This window comes from Benincasa hispida, chromosome 11 (genome assembly GCF_027475165.1).
Source record: "Benincasa hispida cultivar pf3 chromosome 11, pf3_genome.v1.1, whole genome shotgun sequence".
Classification (NCBI taxonomy): Eukaryota; Viridiplantae; Streptophyta; class Magnoliopsida; order Cucurbitales; family Cucurbitaceae; genus Benincasa; species Benincasa hispida.
The window spans coordinates 72048152-72070931 of NC_143488.1; the positions used below are offsets into that span (position 1 = coordinate 72048152).

General features: G+C 32.9%; 1 pseudogene; it reads right to left on the reverse strand.

Annotated features, from left to right (window-relative positions):
* Window positions 1–4207: 4207 nt before the first annotated feature.
* On the reverse strand, window positions 4208–5196 carry LOC150032870 (uncharacterized; annotated as a pseudogene).
* Between the last annotated feature and the right edge of the window lie 17584 nt (window positions 5197–22780).

The window sequence follows — 22780 nt, forward strand, 5'->3', positions numbered from 1 at the left end:
CAATATATATATTTATAAATAAAAGAGTTTGACATGCATCTATATCAAAGATCTATGAATATTTTCAATATATTTTTTTTTATAGATACTAGTAAACCATTAAAAAAAATATCATCTATTTAATTTAATATGTATAAAAATATTAATAACAATATCCATAACTTAATTTTGAGATTAAAAACACTTATTAATCTAAATTTTTTTATATAATTTTTTTATTTTAAAAATATTTGTCGATATCGATATTCTATCAATTGATCTATATTTGTAGAATTGAAATCTCGACATCAATATCGATATTGATATTTTAATCCTTGATTATTATCTAAATATCAGTTTAATATAATAAATTATTGTAGAATTTGTTTAAGACATTTTATGTAATAATTTTGTAGTGGTGAGGTAAATCCTTTCTTAAACATTTTGTGTACTTACCTTCAAGTAATAATAGAGTTATTATTAGTAGTACGTAATAAGATAGTCATAATACTACTGATCTTAGCTAAAAAAAAAAAAAAGGAAAAAACTAAAATCTAGCGGAGGGTAACAAATATATTTGGCGTATTAAAATAATCCAAAAAATGTCATATAAACAAAACTCAATTGATTATAAATATATCAAAAGTAAACTTAGCACTAAGAGTAAATTGTTGTTCTGAAGTTGAATGTTAGATTCTAAAAAAAAAATGGTTAAATAAATTAACATCATTTTCCATGAAGTTTTATACTCATCGAGGGAGACATCCGTGTTAATAAACTTGTTATATATATATATATATTGCTTTCTTTTTTTATACTTTTTACTTTTTGGCCTGTTTTTTAACTTCTAGTCAAAGAAAAGAAAAGAAAAAATTGAAAAGAAAAATGAATATGAATTATCCAATTTGAAATACTTAAACGATTTTTCTCTTTGGAAACAAATATATTTTTGTCCCTAAATTTTTGATATAGTTTTTATTTGATCTGTTAGTTACAAAATGTTACACTTCTAGTCCATAAATTTTGAGTTTGATTTCAATTATGGTCTATAGAATCAAAATTGTACAATTTTACCTTTGAGATTTGAGTTTTGTTTTAGTTTGGTTTCTATGTTTCAAGATTTACACTTTTTAACCATAATATTTTACTAATACTCAGTTCCTAATGTCTATTAATTAATTTTAAAGAATTAAAAAATTATAATTAATTATGTATCACTATTTTTCAGCAATTATTAAAATTAAGTTTAAAAATATAGTTCATAATTATTTTAAGTTAAGTAATAGACATTTACGTCAAAGGCTTTTTCAATGCTTTTTTGACTGTCGACAATGTCGTCGGGAGAGCCTCGTCGGAAAATCCTATCTTGACGCAAAAAAGTTCCTCGTCAGAAAAAATTGAACTCTGAACGCTTGGAATTGGGAGGAGATATGTCGATGTCAAAATGATAACGTCGGCAAAAGTCACATTTCCCGATTCCAAAAAATGATTTATTGGCATTAGGATAAATACCTTATGCCGACACTAGTTCTTTTGCGTTAATAAAAGGTTGGATATGTGGGGGGAAAGGCCTTTTCCAATGCCAAATCCGAAAGATTAGCGTCGGAAGAGGGTACCTTTCCCAATGCAAATCTGAATCAGTATCGGGAGAGGTTATCTTTCTCGAATCTAATTTAGTGTCGGGAAATGTTTCAAAATTTTACATTCTTTTGTTGTTTTTCCCAACGCCTTAAAATTTGGTGTCAGGAATTATCTTTTTTTTATATATATATAAAACTTTTCTAATTTAATGAAAATGAAACCTATTAATTTTTTTGTTTTTTTAAACACATAAATTGAAACCTACTTGAATCTTACAAATTTAAATAAATAAACTAAAATCAACAAATTTTACATTTAATTAGTTTTCTTTATACAATTTAATTAGTTTCAGAAAATTAATTACAATTACATTATATCCACAAAATATAAATTCTCAAATACCTATAAATACAAATCTATATTACATAATATCCACAAAAATATCTTCATTCTTTTCTACTTCTTGCTTGAACATAAATCTTAAGATACCATCAAAATACAAATAGCAACATTAATATAAAACTTAAACATGACTATGCATTTATCTAGACATCACAAACTAATAATAACACCAAATTATAATTGAATTAAACCCATGGTGAGAACAAAACAAGATCAAGTAAAATAAGGATGCAAAATGATAAACAAGATCAATTCAATTCCATTTCAAGATTATACCAAATAATCCACTTTGTTTAACTAGTTCCAATAATACATAATCCAACTACAATATGATGCTTTAAATATAATTAATATATTTAAAAGAAATATTAAAAGATAAACAACATGTAAAGTAGAAACAAGTCAAAAACAAATATGAGACTTCAAAATAAACTTCTTTTTGGCCCATGTCTCATAAGTAATCAAGAACAAAACAAACATCAGGTAAAGTAGAAACATATAGCCATTATAAAATACCTTATAAGCTAAAATAAAAACTAGTAATAGAATTTAAACTACTTAGTTAACGGGGAAGATTTGAATATATTCGAACAAAGAAAAAATTTACTTTATCAAATATCCATGGTTACCATTGGCAAAATAGAAAGCCACCAAAACATAGAAAAGGGTAGAAGATCCAACCTTGGTTCAAGTTTCCAACTACACAGTATCAAGAACCTCCACTTGGCTATGGAGATCACAACTGCATAAATTCAAGCTAGGATTTAGTATTTTATTTAAAACTTAAACTAATATAACTAATCTAAAACTTCAACTTAAAAGTAAATACATTAAAATTTAAACTAATTTCAATCACCACCTACGTACAGATCTCTAAAATTAGTAAACAATTCACTTCAAAATAGTATTTCACAATAATAATACTTAACCTCGTCCTTCTAAAACAAACCACTAAACTAAAGTCTCTAAAATAAAACTTAAAAAACTAGAAGAAAAGATGAAGAATCAATTCCTTGAAACAAAGAAAAAAAACAAAAAACATATCTTCATGTTTTGGAAAGGAAATGGAAGGGAAGAATGTTTGATGGAGGTCAGGTGGTGACTGTCGACGGCTGCGGAGTTGGACGCGTTGGATCGGTAGTTGGGGGGGTGTGGGTGGTGTGTTGTGGGGGGTTGAGTCATAGGGGCGGTAACTAAAGGGTTAGCGGTCCACCTTCGTTCGTAGATGAGTGGCTGCTGAGGGGTTTGGGTTGGAGGAGGGTTATAGAAAAGGGGAAAGAAAGAGAGGGGTGGGGGTCTGGGTTGGAGGGCCACTACTACAAAAATAGTGTTTTTTTTTTACCTTTTTTAAATGTCAAGAATGACTTTTCTTGACGTTTTTAAAAACATCAATGAAGTCAGTGTTAAGAATGTCGATTTTCTGACGTTTTAAAAAGTCAAGAAAAGTGACACTTGCCATTTAAAAAATATCAAGAAACACAAACACTTGACATGTTTGAAATGTCAAGAATATGAGCATTCTTGACAAGGAAAAAAATCAAGAAATTTTATGAACTTGACATTTAAAAAACATCAAGAAACACAGACACTTGACATGTTTGAAATGTAAAAAAATGAGCATTCTTGACAAGGAAAAAACGTCAAGAAATTTTGTGAACTTGAGATTTAAAAAACTCAAGAAACACATACACTTGACATGTTTGAAATGTCAAGAAGATAGGCGGTCTTGACAAGAAAAAAAGTCAAGAAATGTACTTGTGATTTTTTTAGAAAAATCTACAATGTTGACGTTTTTGCCTATAATTGCTCATGCATTTTGATCCAACAATCACATTTGGTATATATGTGACATGCATTCATCAATCAAATAAACAACGCATTGACAAACTTATATATCAACAAAAAACCGCCAATATCTTTTTATAAAAGCTCAACTTCTTTGATATTGCCAATAGTACAACCTAAGGAACATAATTCTAATAGTCAATCCATATGGACACTTTCAAAACAATATAAGGAACATAATTCTAACAGTAAACCTAATATGAACAGTTTTAAAAACTACATTTCCAAAACTTCTATTAAAACCATCCATCTACCCACACATGTACCAATCCAAAACTATCCCTCCCCCCTCCCCTGTGCATATTTAAACAATACCAAAAGATATTACACCTATATGGATATGAAGTAAATCAAGAAATTGATCAGTTGAAATAAACACATACAAAATGACCAACTACGATTACATGTAGCAACCTAAAAATTCAGCCAACTCTATCCGCACCCCATCTAACTCAATTTGTGAGTACGGTTTCCTTGTGTCAATCTATAAACATAAAAGCCAAATATTATAATGAATTCTATTTTTTCCTATGCTATTTGAAATGTCAAAATAACGATAATATACCAAATCTGAGATGACAGTGCTTCTTTTGGTCACAATATCCCTCATATACCTCATGACGTAGTATCCACATTCGGTGCTCCCAACTTGTAGAGGACACTAAAGAGAAAAAACCAGTAAATAAGAATGAAGTAATCCTTCCGCACTAGATATCTACTTAATATGATGAAATAAGTAGTCATTGTTAATTTATACTTTCCTTTATTGTTCTCCATAAGGTTTGCTTCTGGTTTAATATTCTTTTGAGATTGAAACATCGCAATTGCCCTATTTGTCAATAAATAACCACAAATTCTAAAATAAAGTACATTTTAAAACAAACAGTAAAAATGAAAAAGGTTAACATACGTGTTAGTTATATATCTTATATCTACCCGTGACGTTGTCCTTATTGAGTCTAGGTAGTACATAGTATCATCGTATGCATTTATAGCAAGTAATACCCAATGATCACTAGTTAATAAAATATAATTAGTATTTTTATTGCTAATAAAAATTGATAAAAACAAAACGTGTTTTAGCTCACCTAGGATTAAAAGGAGCAAGAACTATTTGGTTTACTTTTGAGACCATTAGTCTACTACACAGGTTTCGAGTTTTAACTTCCTGGGAGTTATGTCCAGAGGAAATGAGAGATGGATCTACAAAAGTGTATTGTGAACTTTCCTTTTGAATCAATAAAGGATGATGCAAGTACCTACAAAAGATTTATAATATAAATATAGACGACCAAAATTGGAAAGAAACGTCAGAACTAAAGTCTACAAAAGTAAAAACATTACTTACGCCATGTAAGTCACCAAAATCATTGTCTTGATTTCATCCATGTTACAAAAGTTAATTATATCCTATCGCAGATACAACTCTTTTGACTGATGCTAAAAAGTCCAATTGAAAGTTGTAAAGAAATACTAGACTCTTTGGCATCACCTTCTCAGCATATCTAAGAATGGATTTCAAAGATACCGGAAGAACCGATGTTAAGTCACTAACTTCATTTTTCTTAGTCATTTCCATTGAAGATTTCTTCTAATGTAGCAAGATCATAGCAACAAATGTATATATAAAGCAGAAAAATTAGGCATTTGATGAACTTAATTGATTCTATTAGTGTCACTTACCTTAAAGATTTTCAAATCTTCTGCGTTGCAATTTACATTCACTTTTAACTTGTCTTTTTGTTTATCTTGAGATTCGATCTCATCTGCTAAAAATTGCTTGGAGCAACTTTCATGTCCAGAAAATGCTGTAGAAAATGACATTTGAAGACGAGTTTCTAATTATCTAACACATTGACGAAGTGCTTCATTCTCACTTACAATTTTCTTGTTTTCATCATTCCCATGTTTTGATTTTCGTTTCACTGTATGAAAGTAATTCGTTGGAGTAACAAAACCACCAACCCCACGCATACGCCCGTGCCTTTCTTGAGTACCCAAAGCTTGTATTAAGATATTATTGGGAGAGTGATGTTTGTGGCACAATAGATTTGTATTATTCTTTGAGATCTCATCCTAAAAAGAAATTAAATTTAATATAATTAAGCTATATGTCATATACTTCATGTAAATTTAATACTTGTCTTACTATTTGATTGATGACTTCTTGAATATCTTCATTATCGTATTCTTCTTTCTTATTAACTCGAGCCTTCTTCCACAGGTTAGCTCGATCGAAATCATTTTCATTTGAAGATATTTTCTTCTACATTTGAATGAAGAAAAAAATTAGATATTGTGATAAATTTAGAAATTGGGAGTTCATATACTAAATTCTTACCATCTCCTCAACAAGGTTAACATAACCTTTCCTTGAAATTCGATGATTGTATTTATTCTAAATCGACGATCTTGTTGCAAGCGTTTTTTTCCCTATAAAAACGTAATGATTATTAGTAGGGAATGATATAACAAATATTTATAAAATTAAATTAATAATATACCTGAAACTTTACATACAATCTCGATCTTACAAACTCTTCCTATGACTTTGATTAATAAATGAATACTTTTCTGGTGGATTTATTAGAAGTTGAGGTTCATCTTTAAATGACATAATGTATTTTGTTGTTAACCAATTCTTAAACTGGTGAAAAGTTGTGCATGTAGTTTTCATAATGTTCTTCCTAGATCTTGTATCAATTACAAAGGCAGCCTAAACATTGAAAAGTTAGTGAAAACATTACATATACATCTACAATATTATCAAGATAAAGAGTTGAATATATATACCTCAATTGTACTATATATCTTATCTTTCAACTTAGTAGATACACGTTTCCAAGATGTATATATAATAGGTACATGATAATACGTAGAGGACCCAATGAAAGACTTTAACTTATCTCCATTTTCACCAATGGGTATGACATCTTCATTGTATTCTACAAACTTCTTTTCTCATGCACTCCTAATACGTGTTACATCAAACATGATAGTAGCTCCCCGTTCTCTCTTCTTTTGATTGGTGGTTTCATTTGACCTAACAACTACTATTTCTTTGTCGTCAAGCTTTAAATCTTCGTCATCTACTGTACTATGCTCTATTTGGTGTATAAATAAAAAAACGACAACCAAATTTAAGAAACAATTAACATTGTATACATATTAAGCGAAAAAAAAATCAATTGTGATTTATAGAAATTATAAATTAAAAAAATAACTATCATATTATACAATATATAACCTACCCACAGAAGACAACATGTTCCAACAAATCTTTGAACTTCCTTTCGCGGTTTTTTTTTTATTGTTCTTATTTCCTTTAGGAAATTCAATATCTTTGATTTTTAAATATATAGCCTCCTAATGAAATGCATGTCATCTTAGGCCTTTTATTTAGAATTATGAAGGCTGTTAAGTAGAATATGCGGTAATTATGTTAGGAATTCATGAGAAAATGAGTTTGCAGCGTTCAACATTGAGAATCTTGGCTAACCCATTATTATGCGTTATTATATATTCAATTGTCTATTTTTGTAGCTAACGTAGGAAGTGAACGCAAACACGGAAGCCGGGCTACCGCAGATGACCGCATGTAGAGAAACTTTCCATCGCAAAGGCGAACGCATACGATCAATGCATGGGTGTTGCGGTGATAGCTGCATGCGTCCATCGCATAGGAGTTGCGATTGACAAGCGATTGCGGTCATCGTGTAAAGTTGCGGTATTAAGCAAATGCGGTCATTGCACGATTGTGGCTATACGATAACGCATAATAGAGGGATCAATGCAAGGTTGGTGGAATGGACGCATCAATGCATCTCTCGGGAAAATCAAAAGATGTTGTTGACATTTTACCTACCATGCCATTAGCAGTAGAGATTCAGAAAAGGACTAATGTGCCGCGAATGTCAGAATCAGAGTAGTCCATAAATGCTGTTGGCGATCCAAGCTCTATAAATAGAAGCCGCCGAGCATAATTTCAAAGCATCTAGGGTTTTTCACCTGATGCTCGCCTTAGGGCAGATCCCTATGATCCAGACTAACGCGTGAGAAAGAAGCTTGAGAGTTCTTCATCTCCTTCATCCATTCTGAGTGACGATCGGAGCCTTCGCTAGAGTTAGATCTCGAGAGAGTTAGTTCCACCGCCCATCCATGGCACCACCGACAGCCTTGACACACATCCGCTGGAAGCAACTTCCAGTTGGTCCTTTCATTTTCTCTTCTTGTATTGTATTGTATTGTATTACATTTTAGGATTAAGGAATTAATACATTATGTGTTCAATGCACTTCTGTGTTTCCTTCGATTCCATCTCCATCTTTCTTTACTTAGCATCCTTAACTTTCATTGCATCATTTAGTGAGATTGCTAGAGTATCACATACTTAGTCATGTGGATTAGAGATATGAAGCATGTATCAAACCACTGAGAGGTGTGCATTGTGTGAGTGTGTGAGAAAACCTTATTTGCTTAGTGTGAAGCTGTAGCAACACCTGTCTATAGGCGAACGCAACGCTTGTCTATGAGTAAAGTCGGTAACAACTAACTGCCTGGGAGGGTAAGTGGTTGGACGCATCAAGAAATGTAAGCTATTGTTCACTAGAGATAGGAATAATCTTGCGTCAGCCAAGTTCATGCGGTTACCTTGTCTTATGGGCGCATCATTCATCATTTAGGCATACTTGGAAGAGTAGTCTAAAATCCAAATCTAAGACTCGAGAGAGCGGATTGGAACGCATAAGCAAGAATGGGGAACTTAGGAATAAGCTCCGTTTCTTATCACACAACATATGCACCCTACGGAGAGGATATTGCATGCATCCAAGAAGTAGGATATGGTGGCTGTATGCGGTCATCTCGACCCTTTTGCATACACATCACATATGTCCTAGATTTAGGCTCTAGTGTGTATAGCATGATCGCATAGCTTACGTTGGCTGAGGTTGCCTTTGCGGTCACTCTTAATGGTTACGATGTAGACATCTTCACATTTTATCTATTTTTCCATCCATGTATTTCACGTCAATAGTTGTCGTGTCTTTACCTCCCATTCATACTTCTCATTGCGTTGTCTGTTAGTTAGTCATTCTTTTATTCAACCGCCGTATACACATTACTGCATACGTCTAGCTACAAATCCCTAAGTTCGACCTCGAATCACCCGAGAAACTTGCGTTCGCGTTATATTAGGCGTGAGCGCAAGAAAACTTGTGACAAGAATGCATGGTCATCGCATACATTCGTTAACGCATAGTTCATTCCAATGTATGACCACCGATGCATGATAATCAACGCATATATTTAAGAACATGCATCGCATATTGCGTTCACTTAATTTTAGTTATCAAGTCCTTGATGACTTGGTAATCTAAATTTTCGTCACCACCTCCCCAGATAGTGGTTTTGAATTGTACCTAGTTCCTTTTTATCGCTAAACGACTTTTTTTTTTTTTTTTTTGGTGTAGATATGGATGATTTCGTACTAGAAATCTTCGATGTCCAAAGTATGCCATTTCCCCCCATATTTCAATCTTATAGAAGATGTATTGTCTCCACAAATTGGACACGCCTTATACCCGTTCACACAACATCCACTTAGGTTACCATATGCAAGAAAATTGTTGATTGTCCACAACAAAACTGACCGTAAGTTGAATAGTTCTTCTTGATAATCATCATAACATTCAACACCACTTTCTCATAAAAGTTTTAAATATTCAATTAGTGGTGCTAAGTATGTGCCAATGTCGTCCCCTGATTGTTTTGAACCTGAAATTAACATTGATAACATCATGTACTTTCATTTCATCCACAATCATGACGGAAGATTATAAATAACCATCACTACAGGCTATAACTCATTTCACCATGTGGATTTACTCCATCGGTTGACAATGCTAAACGAAGATTCCTAGGTTCAAAACTGAAGTCTGACCATTTAGAGTCTATTAACTTCTAAGTCGGAGGGTTTGTTGGATGTCGTAACATAGCATCTAAAATTCTTTCATTAACGTGCCAAGTCAAGTTTTTAGCACAATCAATACTTCTAAACAGCCTTTTGAATCGTGGAATTGGTGGAAAGTACCATATCACTTTTGAAGGTATTTGTTTTTTTTCACATTTTGTATCCTTCCCGTTTTTCCACCTTGATTCACCACATTCAGGATATTCAATTGCATCTGCATATTCTTTTCTATACAAACAACAATCATTAGGGTATGCATGAATCTTCTCATATTCTATTCCTAGTGCACCTAAAGTTTTCTTTGCTTCATATATTGAATTTGGGAGCTCATTGTTAGTAGAAAAAATTTCCTTTAAGGTTTTGAGTAGTTCTGAAAAACTAGTATTACACCATCCATATCTAAATTTTAAATTATACAATTTGACTAATGTAGACAACTTAGTGTATTTTTTGCACCCTTCATATAATGGTTTTTCAGCATCATTAAGTAACTTCTTAAATCCATTCAGATCTCTTGGATATTCCTTGTGAGCAACTTCAACTATTTCTTTTAAACTTCTAACTTCAGTCTCTTCGTACATATGGGTGTCAAACATAGAAGATTCTCCACAAAATGATGAGTTAGGAAGTTTTTCCCCATGCCAAAACCAAAATTTATAACTTTCATCAATCCTATTGACATATAAATGATCTCTAATATCCTTGCTACTATGCTTTTCACAATTCCCATATTTCAAACAATGACAATGAATATAGGAGCTATTTGTATTAGAAAATCCAAGTTTTATGAAGTTTTCAACACCCAATTCATATAACAATTATGCATCTATGATTTATCCATGATTGTAAATCTAGTAAGAAAAGATGATAAACAATGATCAACTTCAAAAAACAAGTTGTGGAAAACAAACAAGTTCTCAATACATATAACTTAAAGAAAAGTGGCAAGCTCTTGCAAATTCTCTAAAATTAAAACCCTAACTTTAACAAATAATTGAATTAAAGTGTAACGACCCGACCTCTTAGGACTTAAGTTAGGCCGTTACTAAATACATGCATGCATGGAACTCAAAACGACACTCTGTTATGATGAAATAAATGCTATTAAATTAGGTAAGTTCAAAGACTTTCATTAATTTCAAATATTAAAACAATAGTAGGGTACCCATAAATCATAAAGGATAATAAATAAGTCTGAAAAACGATTCTTAAAAATAAGTTTTAAACATCAAAACTAAAATTTGAGAGAAACATGAAAAGAACTCTAAATCTCATGAGCAGAAGCGTAAAAACTAGTTCCAGTGGCTCGATCATGAATTCTGCTTGTCCATCGCCGGTGCATCTCTACCTTTACCTGAAACAACAACATGAGAGAGAATGAGTATAAAATACTCAGTAAGTAACCCCACTACTAGGGTCAGGCTAGGCATTTATGTCCTCTAGATACCCACCTCTGGTGAAACATATAAACTGCTCTAGTCCTCATGGGACACATATACACATGAAACAAAAAGGAGACTGAGTTCTATCCTACTGTAGTTAAGTATGCCTACTACATCTGGTGAATCCCAAAGGAGACATAAATTGGTGAATCCAGAAGGAGACACTAACTTGTGAATCCCGAAGGAGACACAAACTGGTGAATCCTGAAGGAAAAACAAACTGGTGAATCCCGAAGGAGACACAAACTGGTGAATCCCTAAGGAAACACAAACTGGTGAATCCCGAAGGAAACACAAACTGGTGAATCCCGAAGGAAATACAAATTGGTAAATCTCGAAGGAAACACAAACTGGTGAATCCACGAAGGAAACACAAAATCTAATGGGCATCTAACTAATCAGTAAGGACACTTGCACAGTCTCAACATCATAATTGTCACTATGTGAATCTATGACATACATATATACCTCAACATCATGCCTCTACAACATACACATATACTTCAACATCATGGCCCTACAACATACACATATACCTCAACATCATCCAATCAAATACATATATATGGAATCACATACCATCTTATACTAGTATTCAAGTATCTATGTGCACAAATAAATATTTCATATCTCGTGCCAGAACATACTTTGGTCATATTATACTATCAGTCTATCATGTTGTCATTCTGCCATAACATTCATTTATCATGCTAGCATACATCTAATGTCTGGCCCGTGGGTAGTTCTAGTATTAAGATTACTTACCTTGATATTAGGTCGAACCAAAAAGCAAATGAATCTTTGTGAAATTCTTGAATCCTTAATCAAGCCTAAACATAAACCAAACTTTAAAATTAATAATTAAGGTCAAAATCCAAACACCATAATATTACAAAATATTTCCAGATAACCTTACCTAAGGTGTGGTCCAATTCGAATTCACATTCCAGACCTCCAATTTTAAACCCAAATAATTAGCAAACCAAACTCTTCTTCATCTTGAATGAAATTCTTGAATCAACCCCCCAATCATAATTTGAAATTAGGCTTACATGATTAAAGCTTGAATCAAATACATACTTCACTACTAATGTCTCAAATAAATTATCCATTATGTAGCTTCGTCAAAAAATTCACTTCCAAATGACTTTACCAAAATTTCTCAACAACCAAAATTAATCCACAAGAGGGTCATCAAAGCATAAAACTTACCAAAACTCGCTAAAACAAACTCCAATTTCACTGAACAACACCTCAATACCTTCACAAACTTGAATCCAAAGTTGAAACACAATGGGTATCAACCAATTAATGCCAAAAGTAAATGAGTATTCAAAAATCAACTGAAAACAACCCAAACGGCAGAAATCTTACCCAAATCAATAGATCTAGTGACGACAAAAGCGAACGATGCTTGAGTAGTTGTGGACGGAGGTCATGAAGAAGAAACTGATGCGGCGGCTTTGAGCGGTGGCAAGGGTCTCAGCTGGAGGAAGAAGAAATTGAGAAAGGGGGGAGAGGTGTCGGCGGATGCGTGAGGAAGAAAGGGAAATGTGGGTTTTTAAATAATAATAATACTAATAATAATAAAAAAAAAAACTAAAAAAGGAAATAAGTATATTTATATTTAATTCATTTCCTTATTCTATTTTATACTATTAAATTCCTTTCTGTTTCAAAAGAAAATTAATTCCTACCATTAATTTTCAAATTGAATAATTTCACACCGACAGTTAAATTCTCGCACTTACACTTGAAGTTCAAAATTCCAAAAATGCCCCCCAACTAATAACAATTACTGAAATTCCAAATAATAAAGTTACTGAAATTACATTATTACTAAAAAATGTGCGGGGTGTTACATTCTTCCCTCCTCAAAGAACTTTCGTCCTTGAAAGTTCATTCTTGAAAAAGCTCCAGGTACTGGGTCTTCATCTCATCCTCTTGCTCCCAAGTAGCCTCCTTGAACTGGTGATTTTACCACAGGACTTTCACAAAAGCAATTTCCCGGTGGCGCAATGTTTTTACCTCTCTGGCGAGGAATTCTACAGGCTTTTCCTCGTAGCTCAAGTTGTCATTCAACTGCAATGGCTCAAAGTCAACTACATGGGACGGATCTGTCACATACCTTCCTCAAAATAGAAATGTGAAAGAGATTATGAACTGAAGACAGTGCTGGAGGTAATGCCAATCAGTAAGCTACAGGACCAATTCGCTCTAAGACCTCAAAAGGCCCAATGAACCTCGAACTCAGCTTCCCTTTCCTACTAAACCTCATAATACCTTTTATAGGTGCCACCCTTAAGAACACTTTATCACTAATCTCAAATTTTAGGTCCTTACGTCTCACATCGACATAGCTTTTCTGTTTGCTTTGAGCTATTTGCATACAAGCTCTGATCTTTTGTATTTCCTCATTCGTGGTCTGCACTAGCTAAGGACCTCACAACTTCCTCTCACCAACCTTACCCCAGCATACTGGAGACTTGCAACTCTTTCCATATAGGGCCTCAAATGGCAATGTGCCAGTGGCAGCCTGATAGCTATTATTATATGCGAATTCCAGCAGGTGAGAGTCCCAACTCCCTGAAAACTCTAGTGCACAAGCGCACAACATATCTTCCAATATCTAGTTCAGACATTCTATTTGACCATCAGTCTACGGGTGAAAAATTGTACCAAAATCCAATCGAGTACCCACTGCTAACTGGAGACTCTTAAAAAAAAACTAGATGCAACACGAGGGTCATCGTTTGACATAGCTAAAACTAGTGCCAAAAGAGGTATAACAACCCCTTCCATAAATAACTATGAAACTTAAGATGTTGAAAATCAGCAACACTTCTACACGTCCGAGCTGAGAACTGTGAAAACGGTCATGAAGCTAAGAAAGTCTTATATACTAAAAACATATATCTGAGCCTACCATGTCAAAGGAAAAACTTCATATGTGCAGTGAAGAAGCTGGTCATACTATATAATGCGTCATCTGAAAATACGTACTAGAACAAATATAGTCAACTGAAAATTGCTTCGACTCTAAAAGCGGCAACTGTGATGTCTTTCCTAGGGTCTACATGTCTGAGAATAACTCTATCTAATTAAGGCTCACATTCATGAGAAACTCATCATGAGGCTCTATGCTGTCATGAGCTATAAAACTTGCTTGAGTCATCCTCATGTTATACTTTGGCTTGAAACAATCACATATCATTAGTTAGACTTTGTTGCGGATGAGTCTAAAATTCCCTCTGAAAATGAGGTTTTGAAGTCCTTAGATGCTAAAGTGTCAGTCAATTGATAACACATTTTCATAACCTCGTAATAACCGTAATTGATCCTTGAAGTCATTTTTTTTAACGATAAAACCTTCTTGATTCATAAGTCATAGCTTGGATTACTCGTGCTCCCTAAAGCTAGTTAACTCATTGCCCATGCAAGAGAATACATACTATCTTGTAATGCTCCAAACCCACTTTTAGTAACTTCTTACTATCAACTCAACTTTATTGCCAAGTCTATCCCTTATACCAATGGTTATATTGGAAGATCTAACTTACTTACTTTTATGCATATACCGTTATTGTCTACCTCAAGTTGGATTATTTTCTTTTCTCAATCAAATTGATGGTCTTGCTAGTTCATGTTTCCAACACTTGCACACAAAGTCAAAATCCCTTAAATCTTACTAATGCCCTTAATGTTTTACATCTTAACTAATGAAGCCTCAACATACCATATCAATAGTTTTCGAACATCTACTGTTACTAGTAACTCCATTTTAATTTATCCCTTCTCAACCTTCTGTTTCAGTAATAGATTCTTGTGTTAAAATAAAGTTCCATACCAATCACCTACATAAGCTATCTTTCCATCTAACACATATTGTCCTAAAGTCCCACATGATAATGAGGTATTCTTCTTTTACACCAAAACAAATACCTTGTAACCCCTCATATCAAGCCTTCAAACCATACTTAACTAGGAGTTTCGAACACATTAAATTTCTTTCTCTTTCCAAAAGAGTAAACTTTCTTGGATACTTTTCTCTCATTCACACTTATCTCTGATAAAACCACTAAATTCAAGACACCTCCTTTTTTTTTTTTTTTCCACTTTCCATGTGGAACATAATCTCTTTACTAAATTATATTTTACTTAACTCTTCCATAAATCTTATCTTCTCACTAAGAATTTCCATCTTGTAGAATTCCTCTTTGCCAATTTGCATACTTTTAAACTCCAAAAGACTTTTGTTTCTTCAAATTTGCGTAACTTGGATCTCCTCATCACAATAAGGTGCCAAGTTTAGTCTAGGTATACTAAAATAATTCTTCAACCTAAACAAATAACACCTTGCTTTAACCCCTTTAAGCCCAATATCATGTCCAACTATTTTAGCTTCCTTTAATGACATCTACTTCGCTAGATATTCCAAAAGAATCCTTCATATCATTACACATACTTTATCTAGTCCATCAAGTCATAGTATTACCCAAATGATTATAACTTATGAATCTTATCTAAAATTCTTCTCGAAATGTTGGGTTTTTAATATCTCAAAACCTTTAATAAATCTATAGACTCTTCTTCTTTTCCTCCTTATTCATAAAACAAATTTTAACCTTATACTTGAGCACTGACCTATGTATTTATACTACCACCGATTGCACTATCCAACACAAAACATAACACTAGTCCTTGATCAATTCTTGTCTTGACAATTTTATTCTTTGGCTTAAACATTTAAATACCTTCATTCCTAAATTGTCATAACTCTACATAGTTTCATCAACCTTTAACATTGCTGAACTGAGGTATATATTTGTTCGTTTCTAACATAATTTTCATGAGATTAACTAGCACCAATTGACCTCATAATTTACTCTATTTTATTTTTCTCCTTTTGTAGTGTCGTACCTGATAATCCTCTTATAATAACTTCTAATGAGTCACTGACCTAACATTAGAACATAACTGGTGCATTTTAGCTAAACAAATATTTTAATGCACAACTATCATAAAACTTGTAATTGATAAGACATACCTGGCGATGACGAGGAATCCGTTCATGGGTCATAGGGACAATCTAGACTTACATAGTAAGTCAGTGTACAGAACCTAAAACATGGACTCTGATACCAACTGTAACAACCCGACCCCCTAGGACTTAAGTTAGGCCGTTACTAAATACATGCATTCATGGAACTCAAAACGACACTTTGTTATGGCGAAATAAATGCTAATTAAATAAGTTAAGTTCAAAGACTTTCATTAATTTCAAATATTAAAACAATAGTAGGGTACCCATAAATCATAAAGGATAATAAATAAGTCTGAAAAACGATTCTTAAAAATAAGTTTTAAAAATCAAAACTAAAAGTTGACAGAAACATGAAAAGAACTTTAAATCTCATGAGCGGAAGCGTAAAAACTAGTCTCAGTGGCTCGATCATGAATTCCGTTTATCCATCGCCGGTGCATCTCTACCACTACCTGAAACAACAACATAAGAGAGAATGAGTATAAAATACTCAGTAAGTAACCCCACTACTGGGGTCAGGCTAGACATCTATGTCCTCTAGATACCTACCTCTAGTGAAACATATAAACTGCTCTAGTCCTCATGGGATACATATACACATGAAACAAAAAGGAGACTGAGTTCTATCCTACTGTAGTTAAGTATGCCCATTATCTCTAGTGAATTCCGAAGGAGACAAAAACTGTGAATCCCAAAAGAGACACAAACTGGTGAATCCCGAAGGAAACAAAAACTGGTGAATCCCGAAGGAAACACAAAATCTAATGGGCATCTAACTAATCAGTAAGGACACTTGCACAGTCTCAACATCATAATTGTCACTATGTGAATCTATGACATACATATATACCTCAACATCATGCCTCTACAACATACACATATACTTCAACATCATGGCCCTACAACATACACATATACCTCAACATCGTCCGATCAAATATATCCATATGGAATCACATACCATCTCATACTAGCATTCAAGTGTCTATGTGCACAAATAAATATTTCAGATCTCGTGCCAGAACATACTTTGGTCATATTATACTATCAGTCTATCATGCTGTCATTCTGCCATAACATTCATTTATCATGGTAGCATACATCTAATGTCTGGCCCGTGGGTAATTCTAGTAGTAAGATTACTTACCTTGATATTAGGTCGAACCAAAAAACAATTGAATCTTTGTGAAATTCTTGAATTCTTAATCAAACCTAAACTTAAACTAAGCTTTAAAATTAATAATTAAGGCCAAAATTCAAACACTCAAATATTACAAAATATTTCCAGATAACCTTACCTAAGATGTGGTCTAATTGGAATTCACCTTCCAGACCTCCAATTTTAAACCCAAATAATTAGCAAACCAAACTCTTCTTCATCTTGAATGAAATTCTTGAATCAACCCCCTAATCATAATTTGAAATTAGGCTTACATGATTAAAACTTGAATCAAATACATACTTCACTACCAATGTCTCAAATAAATTATTCATATGTAGCTTCATCAAAAAAGTCACTTCCAAATGACTTTACCAAAATTTCTCAACAACCAAAATTAATCCACAAGAGGGTCATCAAAGCATAAAACGTACCAAAACTCACTAAAACAAACTCCAACTTCACTGAACAACACCTCAATACCTTCATAAACTTGAATCCAAAGTTGAAACACAATGGATATCAACCAATTGATGTCAAAAGTAAATGAGTATTCAAGAATCAACCGAAAACAACCCAAACGGCAGAAATCTTACCCAAATAGATAGATCTAGTAACGGAAAAAGTGAATGACGCTTGAGTAGTGGTGGACGGAGGTCATGAAGACGAAACTGATGCAGCGGTTTTGGTCGGCGGCTAGGGTCTCGGCTGGAGGTTGAAGAAATTGGGGGGGGGAGGGTGCCGACGAATGCGTGAGGAAGAAAGGGAAATGTGGGTTTTTAAATAATAATAATAATACTACTACTATTAATAATAATAATTAAAAAAGGAAATAAGTATAATTATATTTAATTCCTTTCCTTATTCCACTTTATACTATTAAATTTCTTTTTGTTTCAAAAGAAAATTAATTCCTGTCATTAATTTTCAAATTGAATAATTTCACGCCAGCAATTAAATTCCCGCACTTACACAATTCCAAAAACGCCCTCCAACTAATAATAATTATTGAAATTTCAAATAATAAAGTTACCAAAATTACATTATTACTAAAAAATGTGCGGGGTGTTACATAAAGTGGCAATCCCAACTTTTGCAAGTTATCTAAAATTCAATCTCATTCAAAAACAAGATGAAACAAGAGTTCATTATGAGATTCAAGAATATACATGAGAGATTAAACCTTAATTTTGAAAGTTCAAACCTCAAACTAAAAAATCAAGCCCTAACTTTGAAAGTTCAAACCTCATACTAAGAAAATCAAGCCCTAATTTTGAAACTTCATGCCTCAAACTAAGAAAATCAAGAATTAAACCTAATTTAAACAAGATTAGACCTAATCTAAATAAGAAAATCAAGATTAAGCCTAATCAGACCAAGAAAATCAAGAATTTAAACCCAATCTAAACAGGAAAATCAAGATTAAGACCTAACTTTGAAAGATCATGCCTCAAATCTACTTACCTCGATGAAAAATCTCTTAAGATTGATGGAATAACAAAGATGCATCAAAGGGAAGTGAAAAACCAAGAAGATTTCGAGTGTATTGCAAATAAAATCGACTAAATCTACTGAAATTTCTTTTAAATCTGTCTGATAGCGTTACACGGTTGAAGAGCGCACAATTTTCCCGTTAAAACCCGTAGCGTTTTTCATTTTTTCATCAAAATACATAGCGTTGCAATGCTACCCTATATATTCTACAATTCTTGACGTTTTTAAAACGTCAAGAATACATTAATTGAACTTGACATTTTTATAATGTCAAGTACTGTATTTTTCAAGAAAAATGCACAACCCCCACTTTTTTTAAATCAATTCTTGATGTTTTTTCTTTAAAATCACCTATTTCTTGACTTTTTTCATAAAAACGACAAGTATTTAAAATTGCAAACGTCAAGAAAGATGGTTTTTCTTGTAGTGCGGGAGGGTGAGGTGAGTTGAAAAGAAAAAAAGGGGGAAAGGAAGAGAGGGTTGGGCGGGAGTGTGAAATAAAATAGGGGAAAGGAAGAGGGGTGGCCGGGAGAGTGAAAAAAATTGAGGAGAGGGGGAGGGGGAATTAAGGTTTTAAAAAACCCTCTACTGAAGGTTTTTGAAAAACCATCGGGAGATGTGACCTATCCTGATGCCATATGTATAGTGTTGGGATAGCTCCTAAAAAAAATTCCCACCCAATTTTTTCCTCACCCCTACACAAATTGCTTCGAAAATACCATCCTATCCCAACTCTTTTTATAACACCGTCAAGATAACTATTTTCTCTCGACGGTAAAAAAAACCATCGGGAAAAGACACTTTTCCTGACTCTTTTAAAAGCATTGGGAAAACTATCGTCGGAAAGGTAAATATTCTTGTAGTGTTTCTTAAAAAAAGTGTAACATTTTTTTTTATAAAAAGATATGATAGATGGGTTAGTAGGTGCATTAGATAATCCCAACCAAATTGGTACCCTCGTAGTACCTTTATCATTTCCTAGATTCATTCATAGATAATCAATAAAATACAAAGGAATTTATCCAGGCACAAAATAGAAGCAAAGAACGCAATACAGGTTGTAAAGAAGCCAAAGAGAGACGAAAGCAATGAAATCATACAAAAGCATTCATGTCAGGAGAAATCGTGACAAAGTTATAGCTCAAGAAGTGCTTAGATGTGTGGCACCAATTTCCAACCAAACTGCAAACATTCTCTAAAAGAGCATCAATTTGTATATCTTTGCTCTTGAAAAAGTGTAACCTTTTAAATCCTAAAGACCAAATAGAAACTATCCCTAAAATCTAGAAATATAAAAATATTTTTTTAGTCTTAATGGACCTCACCCTACAATATTTCAACCCTATGTGAGTGGGTTGTCCATTTTGTGCTATTTGTAATATGGGATGATTGGACAAAAGGCCAAAACAGAATGATGTTTTTAAAAAATGATCAAACAAATTTTTCATTGTAAAAATGGCCAAACAAATAATTTTGATGCTATTTAAAATTTAAGAATGGACAAAAATATCCCTACCGCCAAATCCCTATAAATATGTGTTTCAAAAAAATCTAACAACCTAAAACAAAAATTCTAACAAACTAAACCACCTCAACTTACTAGAGCTATAAATATTTTTTTCAAAGGTATTGTAAATAAAAAGTAGAGTGAGGGAATTAAACCTTAGACTTAGGTCGATAGTATAAGCACTATAACAATTAATTAAGTTTCAAATCTAAATCAAATCTATGACCAACATTATTTGTAAATATCTTTTCAAAATTAACTAAGAAAGCGTGTAATCAGTATTTATAGGGATAAATATGGAACAATAGTGGTGGGTCCCTCCCATATTTCAATATATTAAAAAAAGATTATTTGTAAATATCTTTTCAAAATTAGCGGTGGGTCCCTCACATATTTCAATATATTAAAAAATGGACATATTTCGAAACTACACCCATATTTTCAAGATTCAAATTTGAAATTGGTTGCTAAATGAGTTAAAAGTAAAAACAACTTTTTCATGTTCCATGAACTTACTTGACCCAGAAGCTGGGCGGCTATTTTGTAACATGATTCACATATTATGACAAAAAAAAAAAAAAAAAAAAAAATGAAGAATCCTATAGTTCTTTTCGGAGAATATCTCAAGAAGTGATTGAACCAATATTTGAAAAAAAAATCCCTACCCCCATTTGAAATTGATGCATATACACTCCGGATCAATTTATGAAATTAAAAAATTTAATTGGTAGAAATTATAAGTTTCACTTAATGTTTTTAGAATGAAATCTTAAGAAAAAAGTAAATTGATATATTTATAAATGTTCAAGATTTAGATGGATTCAAATCTTAAAATTTATGGATATAAATTGATTTTTTTCTTTTTTTTTAATGGTTTGGAATTACAAATAAATTAATTGGATATTTAATGAGTTGGCATGTTCATCATAAAATATAAAGCCTTACTTTTTCTATGTGACCTAATTTATAGTAACTTAAATCAACTTGTAGTGCCACAAAACTTTAGTTTAATAGAAAAAAAATCATTGGGCAAATAACTCGGAATATATGACAACAAAGCGGTCTAACAAATATATAATGGCAATGGACAAAAAAATATATAAAGTTGAAGGGAATGGGAATCTAAATAATAACCATATTACTATTTAATAATAACCATTACTAATTAATTTAATTAATATGGATCCTCGTTGCATACATCAACTTATTAATTAATAAGTTTGTAGAACAAAACCGTTTGTATGAGACAAACCATTGTAGAATACAATATGCCTCGAAAAAGGAAAAATATATATACAGGGAAAAGACAACAAACAACGTTTGTATTTTATTGCATTTTTTTTCTCTTTTTGAGTTTATTTCTGGTTCATTTTAGGGTTGTAGCATTTTTAAGTATAGCGTCTATAACTTCAGGTGGATGTACTTTTAAATTTATTACTTGATAAACATTTTCGTTGACCTTTTTTACTTTTATAATGTCTTAATAGGTCGAATTAAGTTCAAATGGGTTGAATTACAAGTTAAATAATATACTATGTTCGCCCAAGAAAGATTTAAAGATATGCTAAAGTAAACTTCGCTCAATAATAATTGATATAGTATTTCTTTCTAGAGATAAGAGGTTTGATCTTCATCCCCATACACTACAAGAAAAACGCTCTTTGTCACATAAAATCAGCATTGGAAGAACATAGTAGGGAGAAAGAGCTTCTGCCAATAGGGATTTAAGGCATCGGGAGTTTAAAATAACTCCTGATGCTATATAATTGTCATTGAGAGATGTGCACTATCTCTTGACGTTGTATCCTCACCTGTCAACATATCTTGAAAATAAATTAAATTTATTTAGGAACTGCCAACGGTAGAGAAGTATGCAGTGGGAGAGAGGATTTCTGTCAACGACTTAAATGAGCATTGGAAATTGTATATATAAAACCCTAACTTTCCTTTCCAATTTTATTTACTCTCGCATTGTTCTCCCCCTCTCTTTCTAGATCTACGCCTCTCTTTTTAGATCTCTGCTCCCACTGGCATACTTCTCTACCGTTGGCATACTTAAATGAACATGCACTACCTCCTACCGACATTTGCTCCCACCGGCATTTGCTACTACCACCCCTATTTGTCGCGCTCAACCTCCCGTCGCTGCCCCAAAGTTTTCTCGATCGTCGCCCGCCTCCTCTCCCAACAAAGTCTTGCTCCTATTCCGCTGTTGCTGTCCACTTGAACCCCCTTGATCTGAGCCTGAAGGTTGGTCCTTACCATCTATAGAACTCCTAATAGGGCACCCATATGCCATATGCCATATGCCCTTCCTATCCACAACAATAACACACCCCTAGACTGGCTAAGCAAT